The 13651-nt window shown below is 52.3% G+C and overlaps 1 long non-coding RNA gene and 1 other non-coding gene across 4 annotated transcripts; both read right to left on the reverse strand.

Annotated features, from left to right (window-relative positions):
* Nucleotides 1–911: 911 nt before the first annotated feature.
* LOC115494682 (uncharacterized) lies at nt 912–11649 on the reverse strand. 3 transcript variants are annotated; one of them, XR_012054783.1, is made up of 5 exons: nt 11480–11649; nt 11141–11269; nt 4406–10402; nt 3614–3745; nt 912–1118 (listed from the first exon to the last, which is right to left on the reverse strand). It is a non-coding gene; the product is annotated as an uncharacterized lncRNA (long non-coding RNA). The 3 variants fall into 3 exon arrangements; XR_003959726.4 differs by lacking the exon at nt 11480–11649 and having other exon boundaries at nt 11141–11472; XR_012054784.1 differs by lacking the exons at nt 3614–3745; nt 4406–10402; nt 11141–11269; nt 11480–11649 and adding an exon at nt 2932–3594.
* Nucleotides 2556–2626, reverse strand: MIR124-2 (microRNA mir-124-2). The gene has a single exon (NR_049008.1). It is a non-coding gene; the product is annotated as a microRNA mir-124-2 (primary transcript).
* Nucleotides 11650–13651: the final 2002 nt, after the last annotated feature.

The following is a 13651-nucleotide window of genomic DNA, read 5'->3' on the forward strand; positions in this document are numbered from 1 at the left end:
GAGCCTGGCAGGTCCCTGCCGTTATGTTTACATCGGACTGCGGGTGGAGGGAGGAAGGAGGGGACAGGGAGGGAGGGGGGAGCTGACGTGCTTGGAATAAAACCGTGCCACCTCCTCCTCCATCCCTCAGCGAAAAAATCAAACGCATCTGTCCACCCCCCAGCCCCCCCGGCTCCAATTCCCTTCCCAAAGTGTCCACCCCGAAGAGGAGGGGCCGCACTGCAGCTCATCTCAAGGGGGCAAAGGTCTTGGAGGAACCCCCGGCCTGATTTATTCAGGACACAGCAATATTTCTTGGGATTAGTATTAATAAGAGCCTCCTGCCCCCTCCTCTCCATCCCTCTGGGCTGAGCCCGAGGGAGGCAGCCGGGACCCACCGGGGGGTACCAGGCCTTAGGATGCACGGTGATGGCGTCTCTTCATCCCGGCCATTTCACAAGACAGAAAACAGGTTGTGTATTTATTTGGGGTTATTTATGTCTTGTTTTCCTCTCCCGTGCTGCAGCTTTAAAAGAAAATCCATCCTGTTTGTGAGGGCTGGGTTCTGTGGGGCTGGCAGTGCCGCAGAGGGATGCTCGGCACAGAGTGCAGCATGGCAGGGATCTGCCTGCTGGGATGGGGGCAATCCCAAAGAGAAGGCGCTCCAAATATCTTTCTTTTTCCCCCCTTTTATTCACTACACAGGAGCCCTCTGGCAGTTCAGACTCTCCTGGAGGTCCAGGATGCAGTAGTGCCCACTCAGGGTTGAGCCGGCGACCGTGGGCTGCCGAATTGCAAGGCTGAGGTTTTTATTTTGGGGCAGATTTTAGCATTCATCCCCCACCTGCTGCTGAGTGTGGGTCCTTCAGGGGGGTCCTGCCTCCGCCGCCGTAAAGAGACGGGCGAGAAACCTCCAGGAACAAAGGAGAGGATGCAGGAACCCGCAAGGAAAGAGCTTTATTGGCATGACCCAACGGGCTCCTTGCGGCATCCGCACCGGCCGGGATGCGAGCCCAGGGAGGGATGTCCCGAAATACCTGCAGAACCCTCGGCGGGTGCAAAGAGGCGTCCCAAGGACCCCGAGCTGCTGTCAGCGTTCCCAAGGGCACCATTCCAGAGGTGAGGCTCTGTGCACGGAGCTGCAAAGAGAGATGGGACCCCCCGCGCTGTCACCAAGGGCCCCCCAAATTTGGGACAGCTCTGCAGATGCCCTGAGGGGTGGGGGACTGTCCCCTGCAGTAAGGCCTGTCCTTCCCCAGTGACAGGAGCCTGCTGGGAGCACTGGGATGGGCCGGGATGAAGGGATGTGGGGTGGCCTCCAGCTGCAAAGAGAAGGGAGGGGAGGAGAGGGATGGGAGAAGGGTAAAGAGGTGAAGGGCCCCAGCAGGGAGCAGGGCAGAGCGGTGGTGATGACTACAAGGGTGGGGGGAAAAAAAAAAAAAACCGAAAGAAAAATAAAAGCGTGAAAAAGGAGGGGAAAAATAAACCAGTGGCGTGTCGGGGGTGGGGGAGCAGCCCCTGTGCTGCAGGAGGCTCTGGGGGGCACCTGCTCCGTGTTAGGCCGCGGGGTCGCAGCATCCCTGCGGGGTCGCAGCATCCCTCCCGCCCGTCGCCTCCAGATTTTTGAATTTTATTTTATTTTCTGAATAATTCAGGTGCTGTTTCTCCCCCCCTTTCATCCTCCCCCCCCTCCCCTCGGTTCCTCGCACACACACGCCTCTCGCCGGGGCTGTGTAAGGAGTATAATGAGGCAGCCGATGGGTAATTGGGATCTTTTGTAGGGAGGATGTATGGCTGGGGCAGCTGCTGGGGGGTGGGGGGGCAGCTGGGGGGGGGGGGACAGCATTACCATACAAAGGGAACAAATGACATGTTTATCCCTCCGAGAGATTTACGCCGGCCTCGCCCTGCAGACACAGCGCTCCCCCCTTCTTCTACCCGGCACTTTTGATTTAAATTATAAGGATTAAAAGGAGAGGGAGGGCGGAGGGGAAAAACACACAAACAGCCACCGGAAAAAAAAAATCATAATAAAGCTTTAAAAAAATAAAGAAAAAAAGCGGCTTTGCCCCAGCATCCCACCCCCCTCCGCCGGGGGAGCAGCGTGAGCCCCGGTGACCCCAAGACCTGCCCTTGCTTTTTGGTAGGGAAAAACCCCATCACTCTGTGGAGAAAAGGCGAGAGAAAAGGCAAAGCACAAAGCGGCGGCAGCGGAGCAGCCCCGGGAGCAGCAGCCGCGTCCCCTCGGGGCCCACCCGCGGGTCACCCCCGAGTGACAGCTCCGGATTTCACACCCCGGGCTCCTGTGCTCTCAAGGACCCCTTCTCCTTCATCCCGGAGAGCCCCCCAAAGGCTGCCGTGCGCCCCCATCCCATCGCAGCGCATCCCATCGCATCCCATCGCATCCATCCCTCTCCGCCCCCTCCCCGCGCTGCGGTGCCACCTGCGCCGGTGCGCAGCGCTGCCCCGCGGCCGAGCTCGGGGGATGTGGGATGTGGGGGGGGATGTCAGGGGGTGCCGGGGGGTTCCGCGGGTGCGGAGAGCCGCGGAGCAGCCTCCGGCCTCGATGCTGGTCAGCCTCGTTCTTGGCATTCACCGCGTGCCTTAATTGTATGGACATTTAAATCAAGGTCCGCTGTGAACACGGAGAGAGGGGCCTTTCCTCGGGAGGAAGAAAATATAGAGAAGGAGAAGGGGAAATGGGAAAAGAAAAGAAGAAAAAGGGAGGGGGGAAGGAAGGGAGGGGGGAGAGGGACCCCGCGGAGCCCAGCCTTTGTTCTCCGCGCCCCGCGGAGGCTCGGCGCGCCCTTCCCCATGGGCGGGGGGGAGGGGGGGACAAAACCCAACCTAACACCCCCCCAACCCCCCCGTCGGAAAAAACCCCAAAATCCCACTATCAAATCAAAGAAACCCCGGGCTGTGGGGTGGGGGGCGGCGGGGGGGCCCCGTTACCTGCCCTCCGTCTCTGCCCGATGCTGCCCGCTCTCTGCCGCCTGCCCCGAGCCCCGCCGCGCTGCTATAAGCGGGGGGGTCTGGAGGAGCGCAATAAACCTTCCCCCGTTCGCCTGCTGCAGTCAATCCTTTCGCTCAGATCCCAAGTGGTGCAAAAAAAAGAGGAGAGGGGCCCATCTGGCTTCTCATCAGCTTTGTCAAGTCTTGCATACGCTAAAATGCTAATGACCTAGATAGCTCATGCAAAATGCAGCAGAGAGAGAGAGAGAGGGAGGGAGCAGCGAGGGAGGGAGGAGGGAGGAGGGAGGGAGGGGGAAAGGCAGAGGGAGGGGGAGAGCCCGGGTGCATCACCCCCCCGTCCCCAGCACCCCCCAGCCCTCGCTGCCCAATGCACCTTGGTAGGTACGAGCCGGGCTTTGATTTGAAAGGTCACCCGGGTACGATGAGATGGGGGCGGGCAGAGCCCACGGATAAACCGCCCTGGCTTCATCCTTCATCCCCCCCCGCCCCAGCCCTCCAGGGGGGGAAGAAAGGGCGCGGGGGGGGCGGGTGGGAGCGCAGCCCCCACTGCATCCCCCCTCCCCCGTGGGGTGCTGAGGGGTGTCCTGTCTATCCAACCCCCCTCTCCCGGCCCGACCCCAACCCAAACCCGCCCCCCCAAGAAGAGGAGCGAAGGAAATACCCCCTGCGGCAGCCCCGCCGTGGTCCCTCCGTCCTGCAGCCGGTGCGGAGCGCGGCCAGGCGCGTAATCCCGCGGAGGATGCTCGGGGAGGCAGGGGGTGGGATGTGCCCCCCCCGCGCTATGCGGAGGGGGCTGAAAATTATATATATATATAAAAATATATATAGAAAAGAAAAGGGAAGGGGGGTGGCTGGAGCCAGGCCGGCGGTGGGAGCGGAGCGGGCGGCCGGAGAGTGCGGAGGGAGCGCGGAGCAGCCGGGCGGGCGCTGCGCGGAGCGCGGAGCTGTCAGCGGCGCCTTCTCATTTATCATTAGCCAGCCCTAATCTTGCTCGCTGTCCTCCTTCGGTGATGTTGATTCACTTTCCCTCCCTCCTCCCCCAGCCCCCCCCCCCTTTTTTTTTTTTTCCCGCACACCCCCTCCCCGTAAAGGATTATTCAGCCAAAAAAAAAAAAAAAAAAAAAAAATCCCAGCTGCTGACTCCGTGCGCCGCAAACAAGGCGGCTGCAGCCCTCGCCCCCAGCCCCGCTTCCGCAGAGATGCTCCGGGTGTTGTCCGCAGAAATGCTGCCTTTTAAAACAAGGAGCGACCCGCGGGGAAAGAGCCTCCAGCCCTGCCCAGCTCCCCCCGCAGCCCCCCGCACCCTCCACCCGCTTTGGGGGGGCTGCGGGGGGGAACCCCCTGCCCTGGCCCCCCCAAACCCCGCTGCGGAGAAAGGATGCTGCAGAGCTGGGTGCAGCTTTGCAGGGGGAGAGAGAAAAAAAAAAAGGTATTAAAAAAAAAAAAAAAGTACCAATTTTGGCCGAGGCTTTGCTTTCTCTCCCCCCCCTCCTTCACCCCCAGCACTGCTGGTTTCATGGCTACGCTACTGTAATTATGAATTCTTCTTCTTGCGACTCGCGTGTGTGCAGGGGCTGGGGGTGGCAGTGGCTGTGGCTGCAGCTGACATCACTGCAGTGGCGTGGGGCTGACAGCTCCCAGCGCTGCGCAGCCTGCAGTGGCTCCTCAGCTTTTTTTGCAGCCTCTCTGCTGACAGTTGTCAGGGAAAAGGAAGGGGGGGGAATAATAATAATAATAATAATAATAATAATAATAATAATAATAATAATAATAATAATAATAATAATCCCCAAACCAACCAATGAACCCACCCCATCTCGCCACATTCAAGGTGAATTTCAAGGAGAAGAGTGCGCTTTTTGTTTGTGGTGAGGAGCGCACGCCGTGGTTCTCTACACGTCTATATCCAGGGATATCTACACATTCCCAGCATCACCAGTCCCAGCAGAGCACCCTGTTAGACCCTGTAACCTTGTCAGGGCGCTGCACATCCTAACCCGGGCTAAAACCCCGGCTCAAGCAGGCTCTGAAGGCAGGAAATCCTTTATTACTCGCTGGGTTGTTCGGTGTCAAGGGCATGTGCCCGCTCCTGGGATCTCTCTGCACAAGCCGCAGCTCCTGAGATCATTCCAGCGCCGCACCGAGTCGCAGCGCACGTCTCTTCCCTCTTCCCTTCCCATTGCACGAACACAACACATCCCTTCTTTTCTCTTTTGCCCTCCCCAGTCGAGGCCTAGAAGTTGCTGAGAAAAACCCGTATGGAAGTGCGGGTTGGTGGTTGGTACCCTGAGTGTGCTCAGAGAGGGGCAGGAGCATCCAGCTCTGAGTAAGCACAAGAACTTTGGGCACATTGGGGGTCCAAAACGTGTGGCTGGAAGCCTCTGGGAGCCTCTGCCCTTTCCCCTTAGTGCTGTCTCACAGTCCCACCGTTTGTGTTCCGTTGCCTTAATGACATTTCACTTAACGCATCAGATCAGAAGAGTTTTCAAGGAAATGTTAGAAATTAGCTGTCAAAAATGGTTCAGCAGAGGCATCAGCTCAGCCACAGAAATCTTTCCGCCTGCCCTTTATACCATCACCCCCCTCAAAGCATGACACAATATTATTAGCTTAAAGAAAAAAACAACCCCAAACCCTATTTACCCTGGGAGAGCAACTCCACAGTACACCTCCCCTGAGCCGTTTGCAATTCAAATAAGGCCTCGAACTGCACAGATTTTAAGGTCTGGCTGACAGAAGCCAACAGCCAGAGCATCCCTCTGAGACTGCCACGCTTCCAACCGCAGCTGGAGCCACGGGGCCACGCGAGCATCCGTCCCTGCCCCGCAGGCAGCTGCCCAGCAGGGACCAGGATGGGGTCGCGGTGCTGCTTAATTCGTCCCCTCCTTGGTTGCCTGCCCTGGAGATTTATGGAGAGCTGAGATGATTTATTTAAAAATAAATAGATGAGTTTCGTGGCAGGTTGGAGGTGAACGGTTGCAATTTCAATACTCCCCTGAAATTACTTCTGCATTTTTTAAATGAACATTTATTTTTTTATCTCTCTGTAAGACCTTTCCTTTTGAGGAGCCGAAAGCACCTTGAGAGTCTGCATAAGCCCTGATCCCAATGGCAATTTGAAGGAAGGAAATGCAATTCTCTCTCTAAGAGGGGAAACAGAGCATCGGGGGCCTTGGGGAGGTTTTGCCACCCATCCTTCATGGCTTCAAATGGAATGGACCCATGGATGGAAATTATGGGAGCACCAGGGGGACACAGACCCAGAACAGGGCTTGCAGCCCTCAGGGCTGGGCAAAATGGCTTTGTCAAATGGACACGGGGATTTTCTGCCTGAATTTCAGCTCACACAGAGCTGGATGCTACCTTATAAACCTGTGCTGGATTAAAGCTCAAAGGGCTCTCCCAGGACCTTTTCCATCTCACCCTCCTGCCTGCCGCCCGTCACGTTGGCCGAGGATATTTAAAGCCCGCTCAGAAATACATTACCCTCCCTTAAAAACATAAATCCTCGGACTTAACCGGTGATCCATCCCCTCCCTGTGCACTATTAGCACATTAAGAAATTAAACGATAAAACTCCCAAAGATCCGATTGACTGGGATCGCGCCGCTCCATATGGCACGGCATATGTGTCCGGCCCTCGGCCGGGATCGCCGGGATGTGCTTGGCCAGGCTGGGCTGGGAAAGGGGTTTCAAGGCAAATTCAGATGGATTTAGAGCTACTTCATTTTTCTTTTTTTTCTTTTTTTTTTTTTCCCCCCTCTCACGACATTTCACTTCTCTGCTCCACCCCCAGCGCCAGAGGGAAAGCTGTGGAGGTGATGTACGTCCCTAAATAAAGATGCAGAGCCTGGCTTTGCTGGAGGAGGTCAGGTGAGGCTATTTAACGCTTTGCAGCCTCCTCGAAGGCTTTAGAAAAGGATACCAAACCCCCAAAGCCACCTCCCCACAAGCAGCTTCATGTCTGCTGGGGATGATGGCAGAGGTGATGCCGGGTGGATGGGTCCCTGCAGGTGGAGGGAAAAAGTCCCTTTCCTTCCCTACCCACTCCAGGATAAATCCCCTTGCAGCAAACAAAGGGCTCTGGGCCTCGCTGGGAGCTTTCCCCGAGCGATGATGCAGGGTTGCTAAAAGCCTTTGGAGGCTTTTTCACCACTTTGGTGGAATTTAAGCCTTTCCTTTAATTTCTTTCTGGGGCTCACTTGAATTGTTAAGCACTGGGAGGTGCGAGGGGAGCAAAGATGGCACCTGGATTCCTCCTCGTGCCTGGCACTGCGGGATGGACGGGTGGACAGAGCCTGCACCACAAAACTTAGCTCTAAGCATGACCTAAACCAGCTTAGCAGGGATATACATGGAGAAAGGGATTAACCCCCCTCGCTCCCCAGCCAGGAGCAACAAATCCCATTAACACCCCATCCCTGGGAGGGGAAATTCCGCATCCACTGGTCCCCGAAATAGGGACCTGCCGCATTGACGGAGTTATTTATTTCAAATAAAGATCCCAGCCCGTGGCAATGTCTCCTGCAGAAGCTCCGTGGTGAGAATTAGGGATTTTTGTGGGAAGCTTCGGCATCGCTGTGAACCAGCCTGGCCGTGTTATCCTGGTGCAACGCCTGCGCTGGCTGTTCACCTCCTAAATAGTTAATTCCTGGAGACTGTGAGAAGGTTAAATATGTATCAGGATCAGATGCAGTCACCTATAGCTCCCCTTTCTGCAGGATTTCTCAGGGTTACTCAGAGAACCGGGAGCAAAATTCGGCGAGAGGGGTATGAAAAATATCCCTCTGCCTGAAAAACATCCCTCTGCCTGAAAAACCTCTCTCTCCCCCAAGTAATTTGATTTAAAGCAGGGGAATTACTCACCGAGGTGATAGGTAGGAACCGTGCAAAATATAGTGGGGGGAAAAAGAAGCTGTTAGAGACAACAGCAGGAGAAAAACTCAGTTATCTATGGTAACAGTCTGGAGACTGATTTATCCAGCGTATAAATAGAGCGGGAGAGGCTTTCGTGCTGTAGACGCTCTGATGGGGAAGTGAAAGTTCATTTTACCCTCCCCTTTTGGGTTCAGCTTGATAGGAAAACTTCCCATTGATGTAGCAGCTCCATGGAGTGAGACATGGCACCAAATTCCAGAGGAAACGGGCCCAAACTTTCTCCCCTCGCCACCGTGCTGGGCGCAGCCGTGGGATGCGATTCCAGCATCCCCCCCTTTCCCCACGTAGCCATTCCATCTTAATCAACATCCCAGCTCTCCTCAGAGCTGCCCTCTCCAAGCCCCCAAATATTATTGCTTTGTTTACTACTGGGTTTTATGGAGGATGAAAGCTGATGGACCAGATCCCTCTTCCAAGTATTTAATTCCCTTTCATACTTTAAATAATGCTGTTTCACCTACTGGCTGTAGAGATTAAAAAAAAAAAAACCTGCAAACAAACCACCCCAAATCTCTTGTAGTCTATGATTTATTTCTGAATTTTCCTTGAGGGGGGGAAAAAAATCATCGAAAGGTCTCCAAGCTTCAGGTTTTAAAACATTCATCGTATTTAGGCAAATCTAGTGGAGCAAGCACAGGGAAAAGAGGGAAGGTGCAGTGTTGGGTTGAAGCCTTGTTCAGCATTTTCAGTAGTGGAACATGTTTTAGAGGGAAAAACGTGGGGCTGGGAGGGAGATTTCAGGGCTTGTCTTGGTTATACCTGGAATGTTCATCTTTAGGACCCACAAACCCCATTGTGCCATTTGTCCCCCTCATGTTTGGTGCCTCCATCATTTTAGGACAATTTGAAAAACTGATGAAACCCCCAAAACTCCCCTCGCCTTGCTGGGATTTGCTCTCTATTTTCCAGGCTGCTCTGCCACAGCAGCAGCGGCTTTGAAATCCCATTGCTCCCGTTTTTCCGGCGACATTTCCCAGGGTGTGCATACCCCTATTGTTCCTCAGGTCAGCAGAGAGCCCCGAATCAGGTAAAGTCCCTTTTGTGCCGTATCCCACAATATCCACGTCTGCCTAGTGTGTGTTTCCCCAACGCAGATTCCACTGGCATGGAAGAGCAGATGGCTCAGGTAGCGGATTTAAAGCAGTCCCAGCCCACCCCCAGGCCTGACCTATATCCAGGATGAAGGAATGGATGCCAGGAATACCTTTGCTTTCCCCTGTGTCCATCATACATCTCTGGATTTTTTTTCCCCTCCCCATCAGCTGTCAAAAAATAAAAAAAGAAGGGAAAGGGTAAAAAAAAAAAAAAAAAGGGAAAAAAAAAAGCAATACCTTCCTGACTGATATTTACACAAGTAAATATTTTTTATGTATATACAGTCAGTATGAAATGATTTTTAATGAATTATCTGTGAGTGAAAACAGTTCTGTAAATCAGCAGGGCTGCAGGCAATTTTTACCATATGTCGGCTCGCATTTGTATCACGGAATTTGTTGTGGCGAGGACGAAATATCTGCTTTTCTTTCCTTGCTGATGTGCTAGAATTAGGATCTACATAACTCAGTGCGTTTAAGCAGGAATATTGTCTGGTTTTATTGGACTATTATTAATGCAAAGGAGGCCGTTCCCTATTTGGCTCTGCACACCCAGCCAGCGAGAGCTGCACGGGAGCAGGGAGAAGCTTGAATTACATCAAAAATCCCTATTTTTCTCCCATAAAGCGTCCTTCAAACCTTCCTCCAGCAGGTTTCCAAGAGTAAATCAGCAACTTGCACAGCAAAAAGGAATATCTGTAAAATATAAGCTATGCTCTGCTCTGCACATCCATCCTCCCTTCCCCCTCCATAAAATAACATCTGAATTCCTAATGGCAATAAGGATGAATTACTTAATGTATGGAGGGGGGGCTCAGGCTAAAAACACATCCCAGGATAATACTGGGCTTTAACAGCACTGTATTTACCCCTAAAGCAAGGGGGTGAAACAACAACCAGAGCCCCAAAATGAGGAATTGACACCTCACACTCTCCAAAATGCAGGTGAAAACTTCTGCCTAATTCACGGTAGGAATAAATTTAATAAATCGCTCCTAAATTCAGCCACTAAACCAAGACAAAAAGTAAGGGATGGGGGTGGGGGGGAAGTTTAACACAAGACCAAACCAAAATTGTTATGGATATCACATATTCCTGTGTTCTGGGGGTTTTATTTCAGAGCTGTTAACACAGAGGAAATGTTTGAATTATATTTTATCAAATAGTGTCGCAGGGAAGATCTCCAGCCTGATTCTCCATCGTTTATCCGGGGCTGAACGGGAAGGTGGGGGGGATGTCAGCCAGGATGCTGGGAGGGAGGGAAGGCCTCTGGGAAGAGTGGTCCTGGATCTGCACCCCGAACAAAGAGAGGTCACCCCTGTTTGTATCCGGGTCCTGCACATCCAGGGACTTGCCGCTGGCTTCAACGGGAACAGGATGCTTTTCCTTTTGCCCACGGGAATATTCCTGGATGCTGCCTAAAGCGGGGGGGGGGTGGGGTGGGGGGGGAAGGGAGAGAGGTTGAATTTTATTTTTATTTTTTCCAGAGAGAATAAAAATTGTAAATAATAAAATACTTCAAAAATCCCAAAGACAATTCTTGCCTTTCTCCCCTCTCCCTCTCTGCCAGGCCAGGACGCAGCCTCGAGCCAGAGGACGGCAGAGATGCTGTAATGACGTAATGCTGAGATGGAAAATGTCATAACCATTTGTCACCAAACGCCCCGTGCACCCAGATGAAGCAAACAGTGTGAGACTGACAGGGCTGATGAAAAACAGCACTTAAGCTAATTTTTTTCTCCTGCTAAACTCCGTTGTGCGCTATGCAAATCTGATTGCGAAAGTGGGACATTATCAACACTTTAACGCTAGTTAACTTTGGGAGATGATACTCAGAGCAATCAACATAAACTTAGCATACAGTAACTTAAATAACAAAAATGTTTCTCTGCTGCTGCTCCGGCTCTGGCATTTGGATTCAGGCATGTGATGGATTGTGCCGTGCCTGGGAACAAATTAAAAATACAGCGCCTCAGATCACTGGTGGCAGTAGCGGAGAGGAACGGGGTTTAAACCAGAATAACAATAATGGCAATTAGACACCAACCTGGCCTGAATCATCTCTGCCCTGCGAGCAGCTATTGATTATTAATAGGCTCATATTTGCTTAGACCCCATCCCTCATCCCTCTGGTTCCCACGCCAGCCAGAACCGACCTGCTCCTGACGAATCCACATTCCAGCAGCTCTTCAATTTATCAGGCTCCTCAAAATACTCTTTTTTATCCCCCTCAAGGTCCAATTCCTAATGCCTCTGAGAATCGCAGCTATCCTCTCCTTTTTCTCCTGGAAAATAAATTTCTTTTTTTATCCCTCAGTGAAGTGCGTTGCAAACCCTAAAGGTCACCCTCCCAAAGAAAGGAAGGATAACCCGCAATTTGTTATTTTTAAAAGCTCGCAGCGGTGGGAGAGGTGAACTGATGGAGAGGACAGGACGAGTCTCCCTCGTTAGCATTCCCCCCGTTCCCCCGCAGCAACGGGGAACGATAATAACACCTTAATATCTCCCAGCGGGGCTCAAAGGAGCTGGAAAAATAGGATTTAGGGTGTGAGCTGGGAAAGAAAATAAAAAAAAAACCCTACGGCCCGTGCTGCAGCTGGAAAGTTGAAGCTGGATTTTGTGTCGTGGTGGTATTGATTGGGATGTTAACAAACCTGGAGCGCGCGGAGCAGAGGGAGGCTGGATCCCAGCCAGCTCCTGCTGCTGGCCCAGGCCTGGAATGATGCCTGCTCTGATACGGCAACAACCACTTCCTCAGCCCAGGTCTGCCCAGGGTTTCTCCTAAAAATGTTAATTAAGGCTCACACGCTGAGCAAATTACAGGGAATTAGTTCTATTTTGCATATGCAGAATTAAGGTGTGAGGAGAAGCACCTGGATGAGGGTGGCCCAGGGAGTCCACCAAGAACTGAGCTTGGTGTTCACGGTCTGAGCCCTCTGCTGCGGTCTGAGCCTCATCTGGTCTTCTCCTGAGCTCATCATACCCAGTTCATTAATGGAACACAGGAATTCATAGTAATTATTGGAGAATCACAGAATCATGGAATATCCTGAGCAGGAAGGGACCCATGGGAATCATTGATTCTCAGCTCCTGGCCCTGCACAGACACCCCAACAATCCCTCCCTGTGCCAAGACAGAGGTTAATGGGTTTGGTTTCTGAAAATGGACTCACTCAGATTGCCCAATCTTAATCAATTTCCAGAAGTTCTCCCATTTCCATGTGCTGAAGATGCAGTCAGTTCTGTCCCCATTCCTGTTCTCAGCATTTTCTTCAGCTGAATTACATGTTTATAGGTGGTGTTTCAGGCACAATTAGAATCTGCTTTTATTTGTTAAGACTTTTCCCATTACAGCCCAAATCCCAGAGGTGCATTCTTCCTGTCACCACCTAAACTGCGAATTCCAGATTCTCTGTGGAGAAAATGTCCTTTCCCAAAAGGGATAAACCATTGTCCATTTATGCAGTACCCCTGGCTGAGCCCTTCAGCTGTGACCTCCATTTGTTGGGATTAGCAGAAAAAACAATGGCACCTTTTCCAAAATTCAGGAGACAGGCCAGTACTTACAGAGAGGTAAGTAGAGCACCAGTTTACCATGGCCAAGGAAATAGTTACAGCCAAGGAAACATCTTCCATCTTGTGATGGCTGACTGCAGAGATGCACCAAAGTGCGGGAATTTTCTCCTTTTGGAAGTTAGAGAAGGCATTTTGTGGATGAAGAAACAAAAAGGATCCTACTGCACTGGATTTGACACCAGCTCTATGGAGGATGGGCAAGGCTTGCTGCTGACAGCATCCCACCAGAGAGTACAGAAAACCCTTCTTAGATAGTTCTTCAGGGTTTAATTTATTTAAAAATAGCAAAATGTGCTTCAGCTCTTTGATAGAGTGAAAGAACAAGGCTTACACAACACCCGGGTCTTCCTGCTCATGGTGAGGTGGGATTCACCCCTACAAAATTCAGGAATGTTGTTGCCCAGTGCCAAAATCTGCTCATGTTGAGGTGGGATTCACCCCTTCAAAATTCAGGAATGTTGTTGCCCAGTGCCAAAATCTGCTCTAAGGTGTCTCTGAACCAGCAGCAATTTGGGGGCACCAAGGGAAGGCTGCACATGCACCCCATGGTGACAGCTCCCCCACCCCAAAGACAAGACCTGATGGCCAAGGAAAGAGAATCTGGAACTGGTTTATTTAGTCCTGTAATTTATCAATCTCTTAAAGTGTCCAAAGCCAGGTTGGACAGGGCTTGGAACAACCTGGTCTAGTGGAAGGTGTCTCTGCCCAGAGCAGAGGATTGGAACAGGATTTAAGGTTCCTTCCCACCCAAACCATTCCATGGCAGGGTGGATCTGGGGCAGCAGTGCCCTGGCAGCCAGGAGGGACATCCCCATCCTGGGGACATCAGGCCCAGCATCTCCCACCAGCAGGGAGAGGGAGGGGATGGTCCCACCCTGCTCTGGGGCGGCTTCACCTTGAATATTGTGAGCAGTTTTGGGCACTGCAAAATAAGAATGATCTAAAGCTGTCAGAGAGCATCCAAAATAGGCTACAGAGATGGTGAAGGACCTTGAGGGGAAGCCTTATGAGGAGCAGCTGGGGTCATTTGGTTTGTTCAGCCTGGAGAAGAGGGGACTGAGGTCAGACCTCAGTGAGGGCTGCAGCTTCTC

This window comes from Taeniopygia guttata, chromosome 3, assembly GCF_048771995.1.
Source record: "Taeniopygia guttata chromosome 3, bTaeGut7.mat, whole genome shotgun sequence".
Taxonomy (NCBI): Eukaryota; Metazoa; Chordata; class Aves; order Passeriformes; family Estrildidae; genus Taeniopygia; species Taeniopygia guttata.